General features: G+C 50.9%; 2 pseudogenes; both read left to right on the top strand.

The window, feature by feature from the left end:
• Positions 1–7661: 7661 nt before the first annotated feature.
• On the top strand, positions 7662–7780 carry LOC143957419 (5S ribosomal RNA; annotated as a pseudogene).
• Positions 7781–7875: 95 nt separating this feature from the next.
• On the top strand, positions 7876–7995 carry LOC143957578 (5S ribosomal RNA; annotated as a pseudogene).
• The last annotated feature ends 5822 nt before the right edge of the window (positions 7996–13817 follow it).

Raw genomic sequence — 13817 nt, 5'->3', positions numbered from 1 at the left:
AATTGCGAGCATGAACGGCACCTGCGCACTGAGTACAGGTTCTATCCCCACTATCCAAGTGGACATAGAGTAAGAATATAAAAGAGCCGAGCGCAGCGAAGCCAAGCCCGAAGCGTGGCGAGCGAAGCTCGCCTGCGAGGGGCCCTCTAACCACTTTCAGACCGGACCAATTTGCTGGTCAAAGACCAGACCACTTTTTGCGATTCGGCACTGCGTCGCTTTAACTGACAATTGCGCGGTCGTGCGACGTGGCTCTCAAACAAAATTAACGTCCTTTTTTTCCCACAAATAGAGCTTTCTTTTGGTGGTATTTGATCACCCCTGCGGTTTTTATTTTTTGCGCTATAAACAAAAATAGAGCGACAATTTTGAAAAAAACGCATTATTTTTTACTTTTTGTTATAATAAATATCCCCCAAAAATATATAAAAAAACATTTTTTTCCCTCAATTTAGGCCAATACGTATTCGTCTACATATTTTTGGTAAAAAAAATGGCAATAAGCGATTATTGATTGGTTTGCGCAAAAGTTATAGCGTTTACAAAATAGGGATAGTTTTATAGCATTTTTATTAATAATTTTTTATTATTTTATTTTTACTAGTAATGGCGGCGATCTGCGATTTTTATTGTGACTGCGACATTGTCGGGGACCCATCGGACATTTTTGACACATTTTTGGGACCATTGTCATTTATACAGTAATCACTGCTATATAAATGCAGTGATTCCTGTGTAAATGACACTGGCAGTGAAAGGGTTAACCAGTGAGTGGCAGTGTAGGGGTTAAGTGTTCCTAGGGGAGTGTTACTAACTGTGGGGGGGATGGGCTTTCATTTAGTGTACACTGATCTCTGCTCCAATCACATGGAGCAGAGATCAGCGTCACTAGTTGCTAGGCAGAATGAGAAAATGTTGTTTATACAGCATTTCCTCACTTCCGCCGCTCCGTGAGACGATCGCGGGGATGCTCGCGGCGATCGAGTCCGCGGGTCCCGCGACCGGACTCACGGGGGTCCCGACCAGCGCGGGAGCGCGCCGCCGGCGGCGCGCTCCCGATGGCACGGCGGCAATGAATATTGGACGTACATGTACGCCAATATGCCTGCCCGTGCCATGCTGTCGACGTACATCGTCGTGCGCTGGTCGGGAAGTGGCTAATATTCACAACCCTATGTCCGCTTGGATGGTGGGGCTACCACCTCCACTCACCGCGCAGGAGCCGTTCAGCTTCGGAGTACACAGCGGACACTATATCATGGCCGGACAGTATATGGCAGAACACCGGCACCAGTCAACCACCGGTGTCATGTGCCTCGCTGTGTAATATAGAGCAGGGTCCGGGAAGCCAATACCTCCCCGCAATTTCGGTCGCAATAGCATTGCCCTACCAATACGCATATGTTTTCCGCGCCAGAGGAACTTGATAAAGATTGAGCGAACCGAATGAAAGAAAGTCTGGGGTATTTTGATAGGTAAGGCTTGTAGTAGATACAGAAGTCGTGGCAACGCGTTCATCTTCAACACATTACAGCGTCCGAACCATGACAGAGCTAGTGGGTCCCATCTTTTAAGGTCCGCTGTAAGCCCATAGGCTTCCTTTTATGTTGTTGGCTTTGTCTGTTGTTCTCAAGGCGACCATTTGGCGTTTGTCAAGAGGGTTAGGCGTGTCTTGAAGAGAACGCTTACGGCCACATCAACCTGAAAGCACCCGATCTTGTCTGATTTCAGAGGCTAAGCAGCGTCAGGCCTGGTTAGTACCTGGATGGGAGACTGCCTGGGAAGACCAGGTGCCATAGAAGGATCTGGTCTGGTTAGTGTCTTGATTGGGAGATCGCCTGGGAATACTGGATGCCGTAGGCTTCTTTTTATGTTGTTGGCTTTGACCTGTTTTTTTTAGCTTGTTTCCCAAGGTGACCATCTTGGCCTTTGTCAAGAGGCTTCAGAGTGCCCAAAGAGAGTGCCTACAGCCAAATCACCCTGAAAGAGCCTAATCTCATCTGATCTCGGAGGCTAAGCAGCGATGGGCCTGGTTAGTACCTGGATGGGAGAAAGCTTGGGAATACCAGGTGCCTTAGGCTTCTCATTATGTTGTCGCGTTGACCTGTTTTTTTTCCCTTGTTTCCCAAGGTGACCATCTTGGCATGTGTCAAGAGGGTTGAGAGTGCACAAAGAAATTGCCTATGGGCACAACACCCTGAAAGCGCCCAATCTCGTTTGGTCTCAGAGGCTAAGCAGGGTTGGGCCTGGTTTGTACCTGGATGGGAGACCGCCTGGGTTTTCCAGATGCCGCAGGCTTCTTTTTATGTTGTTGGTGTTGACCTGTTTTTTTCGCTTGTTTCCCAAAGGGATCATCTTGGCATTTGTCAAGAGGGTTGAGAGTGCCTAAAGAGATCGCTTACAGCCACATCACCCTGAAAGCACCCTATCTCTTCTGATCTCAGAGGCTAAGAAGGGTTGGGCCTAGTTAGTACTTGAATGGGAGACGGCCTTGGAATACCAGGTGCCGTATTCTTCTTTTTATGTTGTTGGCGTTGACCTGTTTTTTTTCGCTTGTTTCCCAGGGTGACTATCTTGGCATTTTTCAAGAGGGATGAGAGTGCCCAAAGAGATTGCCTATGGGCACATCCCCCTGAAAGCGCCCAATCTCTGCTGATCTCAGAGGCTAGAAAGGGTCGCGCCTTGTTAATACCTGGATGGGAGACCGCCTGGAAATACTAGGTGCGGTAGGCTTCTTTTTATGTTGTTGGTGTTGACTTGTTTTTTTTGTTTGTTTCCTAAGGTGACCATCTTGGCATTTGTCAAGAGGGTTGAGCGTGCCTGAAAAAATCTACTATGGCTGCATCACCCTGAAAGAGCCAAATCTCATTTGATCTCAGAGCAGGGCCGGCGCTACCACTAGGCGAAGTAGGCAGCCGCCTAGGGCGCACTACCACCTAGGGCGCAACTACGGCCTCTGCCCAGTGTGAGCTCCTCTTCTGCTCTCTCGCCCCCCCTGTGGTGTTCCACCGGCGCCACCAATCCCCCATGTTTCCCGCTGAGCGCCCCACCGTACTCATCTCACAGCGCCGCTCCGGGACTCCTTTGCTCCAGCCTGTCCCTCTGGAGCTGCGCTGTGTGTCTGTGTGAGTGCAGCGGAGGGGCGGGGCTCGGCGGAGATGGGAGCTTCGAGAGGTCGGTCAGCTGACCTCCTGCCCGGCGGGGACATCATGGAGCGGGGTTGATGGCGCTGGCCTGGTCTCGGCAGGGATATGATGGAGGCGGAGCAGATGGATGGCGCTGGTGTGGCCCCGGCGGAGCGGGTGGACGGCGCTGGTGTGGCCCCGGCGGAGCGGATGGATGGCGCTGGCGTGGCCCCGGCGGAGCGGGTGGACGGCGCTGGCAGTGCGGAGGAGTCGGAGAGGCCCGGTGGGATGATGGTCGCTGAAGGCAGCATGAAAGAGCAGAGGTAAGGAGGAGGATGGATCCATTGAGCTGTATGGAGGGGGTTTGTGTGTGAGTAATGCAGGAAGTAGGAGTCAGGTAGGTCAGTGTGATGTGTGTCAGTGTCATGCCAGTGTGGTGTGTCTGTGTATGTGTCATGTCAGTGTGATGTGTCTGTGTATGTGTCATGCCAGTGTGATGTGTTTGTGTATGTGTCATGTCAGTGTGATGTGTCTGTGTATGTGTCATGTCAGTGTGATGTGTCTGTGTATGTGTCATGTCAGTGTGATGTGTCTGTGTATGTGTCATGTCAGTGTAATGTGTCAGTGTATGTGTCATGTCAGTGTAATGTGTCAGTGTATGTGTCATGCCAGTGTGATGTGTCAGTGTATGTGTCGTGTCAGTGTATGTGTCATGTCAGTGTAATGTGTCAGTGTATGTGTCATGTCAGTGTAATGTGTCTGTGTATGTGTCATGTCAGTGTGATGTGTCTGTGTATGTGTCATGTCAGTGTGATGTGTCTGTGTATGTGTCATGTCATTGTGATGTGTCTGTGTATGTGTCATGCCAGTGTGATGTGTCAGTGTATGTGTCGTGTCAGTGTATGTGTCATGTCAGTGTAATGTGTCAGTGTATGTGTCATGTCAGTGTGATGTGTCAGTGTATGTGTCATGTCAGTGTGATGTGTCTGTGTATGTGTCATGTCAGTGTATGTGTCATGTCAGTGTGATGTGTCTGTGTATGTGTCATGCCAGTGTGATGTGTCTGTGTATGTGTCATGCCAGTGTGATGTGTCAGTGTATGTGTCATGCCACTGTATGTGTCATGCCAGTGTGATGTGTCGTGTCAGTGTATGTGTCGTGTCAGTGTAATGTGTCAGTGTATGTGTCGTGTCAGTGTATGTGTCATGTCAGTGTATGCGTCAGTGTATGCGTCAGTGTATGCGTCAGTGCCATTTTATGTGTCAGGGTATGTGTTTTCAGGGTATGTGTTTTCAGGGTATGTGTTTTCAGGGTATGTGTTTTCAGGGTAGGTGTCAGCGTGATGGTCAGTGTAGGTGTCAGCGTGATGGTCAGTGTAGGTGTCAGCGCGATGGTCAGTGTAATTGGCAGTGTAGGTGCCAGGTGGGTTGGTGTAGGTGCCAGGTGGGTCGGTGTAATTATCAGGTGGGTCAGTGTAGGGGTCAATGTGATGTGAGTAGTGCAGGAAGTAGGAGTCAGGTGGATTAGTTTATGTGTCAGGGGGTCAGTGTAGGGGTCAGATAGGTCATGTGTAGCAAGGGCAGGTGGAGTCATGGGCGCAGCCAGGGGGGGGGTGGCAAAATTAGGTTTTCGCCTAGGGTGTCAACGATCCTTGCACCAGCCCTGTCTCAGAGGCTAAGCAGGGTTGGGACCTGGTTAGTACCGGGATGGGAGACCGCCTGGGATTTCTCGATGCCATAGGCTTTTTTTTTAAGTTGTTGGCATTGACTTATTTTTTTTTTTTTGTTTTATTCTTTTATTAAGTATAAGTAGAACAACATAAATATAACAGTCAACCATACAGCATGACCCAGGGTCACAATTACATGGTAACAAAAAATAGGCAGCCAAATAACTCTGGGTTCTCAGAGGGGAGTCCTAGAGTTTCATGCAGAAAAGAGAGAAACCCCACCTCCGACATGTAGTACAGTATAACTAATGCAGCTCCGTTCGGACAAATGTAATCATGGAGAACAACTGGGACCACAGCGAGCCAGCTTATCATGACCTACGTGAACCAGAGTAAAATATGAGCCGGTCGTGTGCAGAACCCTGGGGTTCTTCTGGGTCCCAAAGGCTAGTAAGGAGACAAGGCATAGTCAAAAGGGAGGACGGGGGAAGAAGAGAGTGCAAAGACGGAGAGAGAAGAGGGGGGGGATGGCGGCAGGGAAAAAAAGAAAAATAAAGACAAAAAGGGAAGGGGGGGAATGCCACCCAGGGCAGACTTGGCCTACGTAGGTAAACGTTAGATGTTCAGTCGTTTTCTGGGACAGGGGCGCTGCTCACCTCCCAAATGTAGTCTCAAGTACCAGTAAAATACCTCCAGGGCCTCCATGTAACACTAAATGCCTCTTCAGTGTTGTGAAGGGTGGCGGTCAATTCTTCCATCCGGAGAATATGATTGACTTTGGAATACCACAGCACCTTGGATGGGGGCTGAGGCTGCCTCCACAGTGTGGGAATGCAGGCCCGGGCGGCGTTCAGGAGTTGCATCGTGAGGGTTTTTTTGTATTTTCGAACAGGCTGTTTTTATTGTCCCGGTCACCTCCACCCAAAAGTTCCTCAAGGCCGGGCATGCCCAGAAAATGTGTCCCATGGTCCCCGTATCTGAATTGCACCTCCAACAAACATCCGGAATCGATCTATTCATTTTATTCAGAAGGTATGGGACTCTATACCAGCGTGAGACTATCTTGTATCCTGATTCTTGATATTGGTTTGCGATGGAAGCTTTATGTACTAATGTCAGGATATTCCCTATCTGTTGTGGGGTAAATGTGATGCCAAATGCAATCTCCCATTTGTGGATAAATGGTGGGGTCGACTCCTCCTCCTGACTACTTAATAGGTTGTACAGGAGGGAGAGGGTGTGTTGCACAGGTTCCTTTTTGTGACAGATGGATTCATAGGGCGTCAGGTCTCTAGGAGTGTAGGGGGCCCTTTGTATGGCCAGAAGAAAGTGACGAAGTTGATAAGCATTAAACAAGTCAAGCGGAGGGTCAGAAAGCTCGGCGACAGTTTGCGTGGTCGGGAGCCCTCCCGAGGACCACACCTCTCCCAGACGCTGTTTCCCCACCACTGTCAACTGTCGCAGTTTCTTGTTGGTAAATCCCGGTGGGAAGTCTGGATTACCTATAACCGGAGTCATTGGTGACGGCAGGGGAGCAATGTGTGTGCAGCGGAACAACCTCCGCACAACAGCCAACGTAGCTCCCACTACGGGGTGATCTCTGAGGTCTTTTGGTAGGGAGGACAGGAGCCACGGGGAGGTCAATAGGGGAATGGATCCATCCTCAATCTCCATCTCCACCCACTGCTTGTGTGGGCCATTACAATGCCAATCAACGACTCTCGCTAGCAGAGTCGCTCTGTTGTATTGTCTCAGATCTGGGAGACCCAGACCCCCCTTGTCCTTTGGTCTGGCAAGCAATTGCAAACGGGCTCTGGGCGGTTTGCGAGCCCAAATAAAGTCCCGGAGCAGCACCTGCAGATGTCTGAAAAAGATTGGGGGTAACCGGATCGATAATGTCTGGAACAAGTATAAGATCCGCGGGAGGGCCGTCATTTTGAATGCATTACAGCGCCCGAACCAGGTCAGTGTTAAATCATGCCAGTTTCCCAAATCAGATTTCAGTCTATTCAGGAGAGGAAGAAAATTAAGCGGGTACAATTGCACCAAATCCGCTGCGATGTCAACGCCCAGGTAACGTATAGATTTTTCAGCTCAGTAGAATGGAAAAGCGGAGCATAGCCTCTTGGCCTCACCATCCGGGACCGATATATTCAATACAGCCGATGGTGCAATTGATTTTATAGTTTGATAGGCTGCCGTATCGCCGGAGAGCCACGAGTATATTGGGAAGCGAAATGTGTGGATTGGAGACAAAAAAAATTAGATCGTCAGCGTACGCCGCAATTTTGTGGTGTGCAGAGGGTTTGGATATGCCAGTAATATTCGGGTCATTCCGAACGTGACACATAAGTGGTTCCAGTGTCAGAATAAAAATTAGGGGAGACAGAGGGCACCCCTGCCTCGTCCCATTAGTGATGGGGAAAGAGTCCGAGCACTCTGAAAGCACCCAATCTCGTCTGATCTTGGAGGCTAAGAAGAGTCAGGCCTGGTTAGTACCTGGATGGGAGACCACCTGGGAATACCAGTTATTGTAGGCTTCTTTTTATGTTGTTGGCCTTGATTCGTTTTGTTTTTTTTTCGCTTGTTTCCCAAGGTGACCATCTTGGCATTTGTCAAGAGGGTTGAGAGTGCCCAAAGAGATTGCCTATGGGCACATAAGCCTGAAAGCGCCCGATCTCCTCTGATCTCAGAGGCTAAACAGGGTCGGGCCTTGCTAGTACCTGGATTGGAGACCACCTGGGAATACTAGGTGCTGAAGGCTTATTTTTATGTTGTTGGCGTTGACTTTTTTTTTTTTTTTTGTTTGTTTACCAAGGTGACCATCTTGGTGTTTGTTAAGAGGGTTGAGAGTGCTTGAAGAGCTCGCCTATGGCCACATAACCCTGAAAGCACCAGATCTCGTCTGATCTCAGAGACTAAACAGGGTCGGGCCTTGTTAATACCTGGATGGGAGACCACCTGGGAATACTAGGTGCTGTAGACTTCTTCTCATGTTGTTGGCGTTGACTTGATTTTTTTGTTTGTTTCCCAAGGTGACCATATTGGCGTTAGTCAAGGTTGAGAGTGCCTGAAGAAATCTCCTACGGCCACACCACCCTAAAAGAGCCCAATCTCATCTGATCTCAGAGGCTAAGCAGGGTTGGGACCAGTTTAGTACCTGGATGGGAGACCGCCTGGGATTTCCAGATGCCGTAGGCTTCTTTTTATGTTGTGGCCGTTGACCTATTTTTTTCCGCTTGTTTCCAAGGTGACCATCTTGGTGTTTGTCAAGAGAGTTGAGAGTGCCTGAAGATATCGGCTACGGCCACATCGCCCTGAATCTGTTCCATCTCGTCTGATCTTGGAGGAAACCGCCTGGGAATACCAGGTGTCGTAGGCTTCTTTTTTTTTTCAAATATAATTTTTTCTCCAAATAGGGGAAGACGGTCCCCCGAGTACATAATGCAACAGAGAAATACAGAGCAAAAAGCAGCTGAACAATACTTGATACAGGTATATTCGCAACTGTGAGTCTGCCTTCCATCAATCACAATGATTCGAGGCACGGATAAAGTACTGTACCAAGATCCAGGGTCACACAAACCCCCAGGTCCCTCCGGCATAATCCATCCAGAGGGGGGTGTGGGGCCGTCATTCCCAATTTTCCACTCTTTCCAAAAGAGAGAGGGGGTGGAGGGGGTGAGAGATAGGGGAGGAAGGCAGAAAAGAGAAGGGTTGAAAGATCAGAAAAGGAGAAGAGGGGACGAGACACGATGGCAGCCACTGTCCAAGGGGCCAGTCAAGGAAAGCTCAGAGCACTAAGGCGATAGCAGTCGACATCCTTCCAGTGAGAATATAAAGGTATTCCAGATGTCTCAGGTTTGTTTAAAAAATTCTTGTATACCTTGTGATGTGAGGATCAAGTCCTCCATTTTTTTTAATGTCCTCTATTTTCTTAAGCCAGTGAGTAAATGAAAGGGGGGGAACATTTTTTCCAATAGAGAGGGATGCAGGATTTCGCCGCATTTATCACATGACGTAAAATAGATTTTTTTGTACTTCTTAATGGGAATCTGTGAATGGTGCAAGAGAAAGAATGCAGCCTCTTCCTGGATGGAGAAGTCTGTGAATTTTTGTGTTATGCATCGGATCTCTGTCCAGAAGTCCACCAAGCTGAGGCAGGACCAAAAAATGTGCAGCAACGTGCCCTCTTCTTCTCCACACCTCCAGCATATGTTCGAGGAAGAGGAGAAACATTTCTGCAGCTTTGATGGTGTCAAATACCACCTGGTGAGAAGTTTAAAATTCGTCTCCTGTATCTTCGTGCACAGCGACATTTTGAGAGCCAAAGTGATAATGCGTTGTCTCTGTGCTGGGGAAAATTAGCAATTAAGGTCCTTTTCCCAGTTGGACAGACAGGTTAAGTGTGGGTAATCTGTTTGAGAGAGAATGTGGGCCAAAGGGCCTTCGCTCCTGCATAGAATCTCAAACTCCGTCTGAGGGCGGGCGAACGTTTGAGGATTGGGGATGGAATGGAGAAAATTATGTCGTTGCGCCGCTCTCCAAAAAGGCAGTTGGAAAAGCCCTGTCGGATCTGTTAGGGTTGAGAAAGAAGGCCATTTTCCATCAATGACGAATTTAGACGCATTGTCTAGGTTGGAATTTCTAAGTGGGTCCCCAGTTCAAAGGTTGGATGGCCACGTATAGGGAATAGGGGGGAAGTCAAAGACGTGAGTGTGTTTTGGGTAGCGATCAGGTGACTGACTTTCAACTAAGCCCCTACAGTGGGATGTGACATAAATTCTGTGGGTAAATACTTATAGCACTACATGGCGCTTCTAAGGCCGCGTACACACGCGCGGACTGTTCGCCCAACCTTGTTCGGCAAACAGTTTGTCAAACAGTCCGCTCAAAATTTGCATGAGCGGACTTGCCCACACACGAGCGGACTGTTTGACGAACAAGGTTGGGCAAACAGTTCGCTCAACTTTTGAAATGAACGGACTCGCCCACGTAAGGAGGAGGCAAATCCGCCCATTTCGAGCGCGTGTACAGGTAGGCGGGGCCCGCGAAGGAGACGTCGCGGGCTCCGCCGCCTGGAATGGGCTTAAAGGGGAACCCCAACGCCGAAAAAAATCGGCGTGGGGGTTCCCCCCAAGTCCACACCAGACCCTTGTCCGAGCACGCTACCCGGCCGGCCAGGAAAGGGGGGCGAGCGAGCGCGCCCCCCCCTCCTGAGCCGTACCAGGCCGCGTGCCCTCAACATGGGGGGGTGCCTTGGGGAAGGGGGGGGCCGCGCGGCCCCCCCACCCCAAAGCACCTTGTCCCCATGTTGATGAGGACAAGGGCCTCTTCCCGACAACCCTGGCCGTTGGTTGTCGGGGTCTGCGGGCGGGGGGCTTATCGGAATCCGGGAGCCCCCTTTAAGAAGGGGGCCCCCGGATACCGGCCCCCCACCCTATGTGAATGAGTATGGGGTACAATGTACCCCTACCCATTCACCTGTGAAATAAAGTACAAATAAAAACACAACACAGGGGGAAAAAATATTTTATTGCACAGCCGGGGGTCTTCCGTCTTCGGGGGTCTTCTCGCCGGACTCCTCCGCTATGTGTGTGTAGCTCTTTTGCCAGCGGAGGAGTCCGGCTTTCTTCCTCCCCGCCGCCGGCCTCTTCTCCCGACTTCGGGGGTCTTGTCCCCCTCTTCGGTTCTTCTGCCGGGCCACCGCGCCTGGTCCGGTGGCCCGGTCTTCTGTCGCCGTCTTCCGTTCTTCTGTCGCCGCCTTCGGTTCTTCTGCCGGGCCACCGCGCCTTCTTGTAGCTCTTTTACAGGCGGTGGCCCGGTCTTCTGTCGCCGTCGCCGCCTTCCGTTCGTGTTCTTCTTCTTGTTCTTCTTGTTCTTCTCCAGGCGATGTTGACACGTCGCTCCCTCCGGCCGGAATGCCAGAGCCGCCCTGCGCTGTGACTTATATAGTGACAATGGGGCGGGGTCACATGGTATATGTCACATGGGTTGATGTCACATGGTGACCCCGCCCCCTTACGATGTCATAGTCCCCATGTGACATCAACCCATGTGACCAACCCATGTGACATATACCATGTGACCCCGCCCCATTGTCACTATATAAGTGACCGCACAGCGCGTCCCCGGCATTCCGGCCGGAGAGCTCGTCGAGTCAACATCGCCTGGAGAAGAACAAGAAGAACAAGAAGAAGAACAAGAACGGAAGGCGGCGACGGCGACAGAAGACCGGGCCACCGCCTGTAAAAGAGCTACAAGAAGGCGCGGTGGCCCGGCAGAAGAACCGAAGGCGGCGACAGAAGAACGGAAGACGGCGACAGAAGACCGGGCCACCGGACCAGGCGCGGTGGCCCGGCAGAAGAACCGAAGAGGGGGACAAGACCCCCGAAGTCGGGAGAAGAGGCCGGCGGCGGGGAGGAAGAAAGCCGGACTCCTCCGCTGGCAAAAGAGCTACACACACATAGCGGAGGAGTCCGGCGAGAAGACCCCCGAAGACGGAAGACCCCCGGCTGTGCAATAAAATATTTTTTCCCCCTGTGTTGTGTTTTTATTTGTACTTTATTTCACAGGTGAATGGGTAGGGGTACATTGTACCCCATACTCATTCACATAGGGTGGGGGGCCGGTATCCGGGGGCCCCCTTCTTAAAGGGGGCTCCCGGATTCCGATAAGCCCCCCGCCCGCAGACCCCGACAACCAACGGCCAGGGTTGTCGGGAAGAGGCCCTTGTCCTCATCAACATGGGGACAAGGTGCTTTGGGGTGGGGGGGCCGCGCGGCCCCCCCCTTCCCCAAGGCACCCCCCATGTTGAGGGCACGCGGCCTGGTACGGCTCAGGAGGGGGGGCGCGCTCGCTCGCCCCCCTTTCCTGGCCGGCCGGGTAGCGTGCTCGGACAAGGGTCTGGTGTGGACTTGGGGGGAACCCCCACGCCGATTTTTTTCGGCGTTGGGGTTCCCCTTTAAGCCCATTCCAGGCGGCGGAGCCCGCGACGTCTCCTTCGCGGGCCCCGCCTACCTGTACACGCGCTCGAAATGGGCGGACTTTCCGAGCGGGAACAGTCCGCTCATTTCGAAAGTACAGCGGACAGGCCCACACACGGGCGGACTGTTCGCTCAAACACAGTTTCAGCGGACAGTTTTTCGGAATTTCCGAAAGACTTTGTCCGTCCAACTGTCCGCTGAAACTGTCCGCTGAAAGCCCACACACGAGCGGACTGTCCGCCCAAACACTGTTCAGCGGACAAGGTTGGGCGAACAGTCCGCCCGTGTGTACGCGGCCTTAGCGGAATTCGGGAGTGAGCTTAGAAAGTTTGTTTCGATTCCAGTCCAATACACGGCCCAGATAGGAGGCCAGGTAGTAGCGTCGCAAGTTAGGGAGAACCAACCCTCCCTGTTGTTTAGACAATGTCAGCTGTGACCGCTTAAGTCTGGGATTTTTGTGGGCCCAGTTAAATTGAGTGAGCAAGGATTGAGCTTGCTTAAAAAACAGGACTGGAATCTGGATCGGGAGAGCTTGGAAAAGATAAGTAAATTTAGGGAGTATGTTCATTTTAATGAGATTGCATCTGCTGAACCAGGAATGGAGGCCAGAATGCCACCCGTGAAGCAAACTGCGGATCTTAGTGACAAGGGGTGGGGGGAAGTTCAACATAAACGTACGCGCGATGTCCGGTGGAATGTAAGTACGTGAGTATATCTTACTTATCCATGCCAGCATCCGTTCACTCAGACCTATATGGCAAAGGACCGAGAACATTAATGTCCATTTGACCCGATCAAAAGCCTTCTCGGCATCAGTACTCATGAAAAGACAAGGGGTCCCAGATGACTTTGCTTTACGGATCAGGGTAAGCACCTTAGTGGTGTTGTCCTTATCTTCCCTGGTGGGAATAAAACCTAACTGGTCAATATGTATAAGGGACTACAAGTGATGTGCCAATCACGTGGCGAGGAGTTAGAGAATAGTTTTAGGACCGAATTTTGGAGGGAAATGGGTCTGTAGCTTCCACATAGGCCCGGGTCTTTGCCCTCCTTAGGTATCAACGAGATGTGGGCTCTAAGGGTATCCTCAGGAAAATCCCCATTTGAGCTCAGAGTATTAAATAAATTCACCAAGCGCGGGCCGAGAATAGGGAGGAAGGTCTTAAAGTATTGTGCGGTATATCCGTCAGGGCCCGGAGCCTTACCCACCTTCGGAGGTCCCACGGCCGTCTGGACTTCTTCCAGTGTGATCGGGTCCTCCAAGTACTCCCGTGATTCCGATGAGAGGGTTGGTAGACCAGAACCGGTTACATATCTGTCTATATTGTCCTGTCCAGACCCTGAATCGGGCAGGTTGTAGAGATCAGAGTAACATTTTTCAAAGACTTCAACTATTTGGGTTGGGGTAGAGGCCCTCTGGCCATTCTCATCTATCAACTGTGGTATGTAAGAGCCAGATTTCAACTCCTTTACCGACCTGGCTAAGATTTTTCTGCATTTGTCCTCTGACTCCTACGTCAGTTTACGACAGAACTGGAGTGCCGCTTTCGCTTTATAATGGAGAAGGACAGCAATATGGGTATGGAGTGTCCCCAATTCAATCTCTAAGGTCCGTAAGGGGGTATGTTTATGTTTTGCTTCCACAGAGGCAAGTTCACGAAACAGATTAGCAAGCTGTTCCTGATAAGTACCCTGCGGAGTACTGACTTGTGAGCCTCCCAAATTATCCCCGGGTCACAGTCCTGCTTTAGTTTTCTTGGAAATAAAGGTCCAATTCCCTGGTCACATCTGCTAAAACTTCCGGTATCTGGATGAGGCTCTCATTAAGGTGCCAGAATAGAGACCTAGGTGAGGGGTAGGTAGCGAGGAGCAAGAGGCAGAAGTGTCAACCGATGGCGAAAGGGGACATTAAAGTCCCCACCTAATATCAATTGGCCCTCCCGAAAGTCACATAATCTGTGCAGGGTAGTTCTGAGGAACGTGTCTTTGTGATCATTGGGAGCGTACACAGTGGCAAATGTAAAAAGGCGCTCTCCA

This window comes from Lithobates pipiens, unplaced genomic scaffold, assembly GCF_037356315.1.
Source record: "Lithobates pipiens isolate NorthernLeopardFrog02 unplaced genomic scaffold, aLitPip1_a1.2 Scaffold_52, whole genome shotgun sequence".
Classification (NCBI taxonomy): Eukaryota; Metazoa; Chordata; class Amphibia; order Anura; family Ranidae; genus Lithobates; species Lithobates pipiens.
This window is presented reverse-complemented; position numbering and strand designations above follow the sequence as displayed.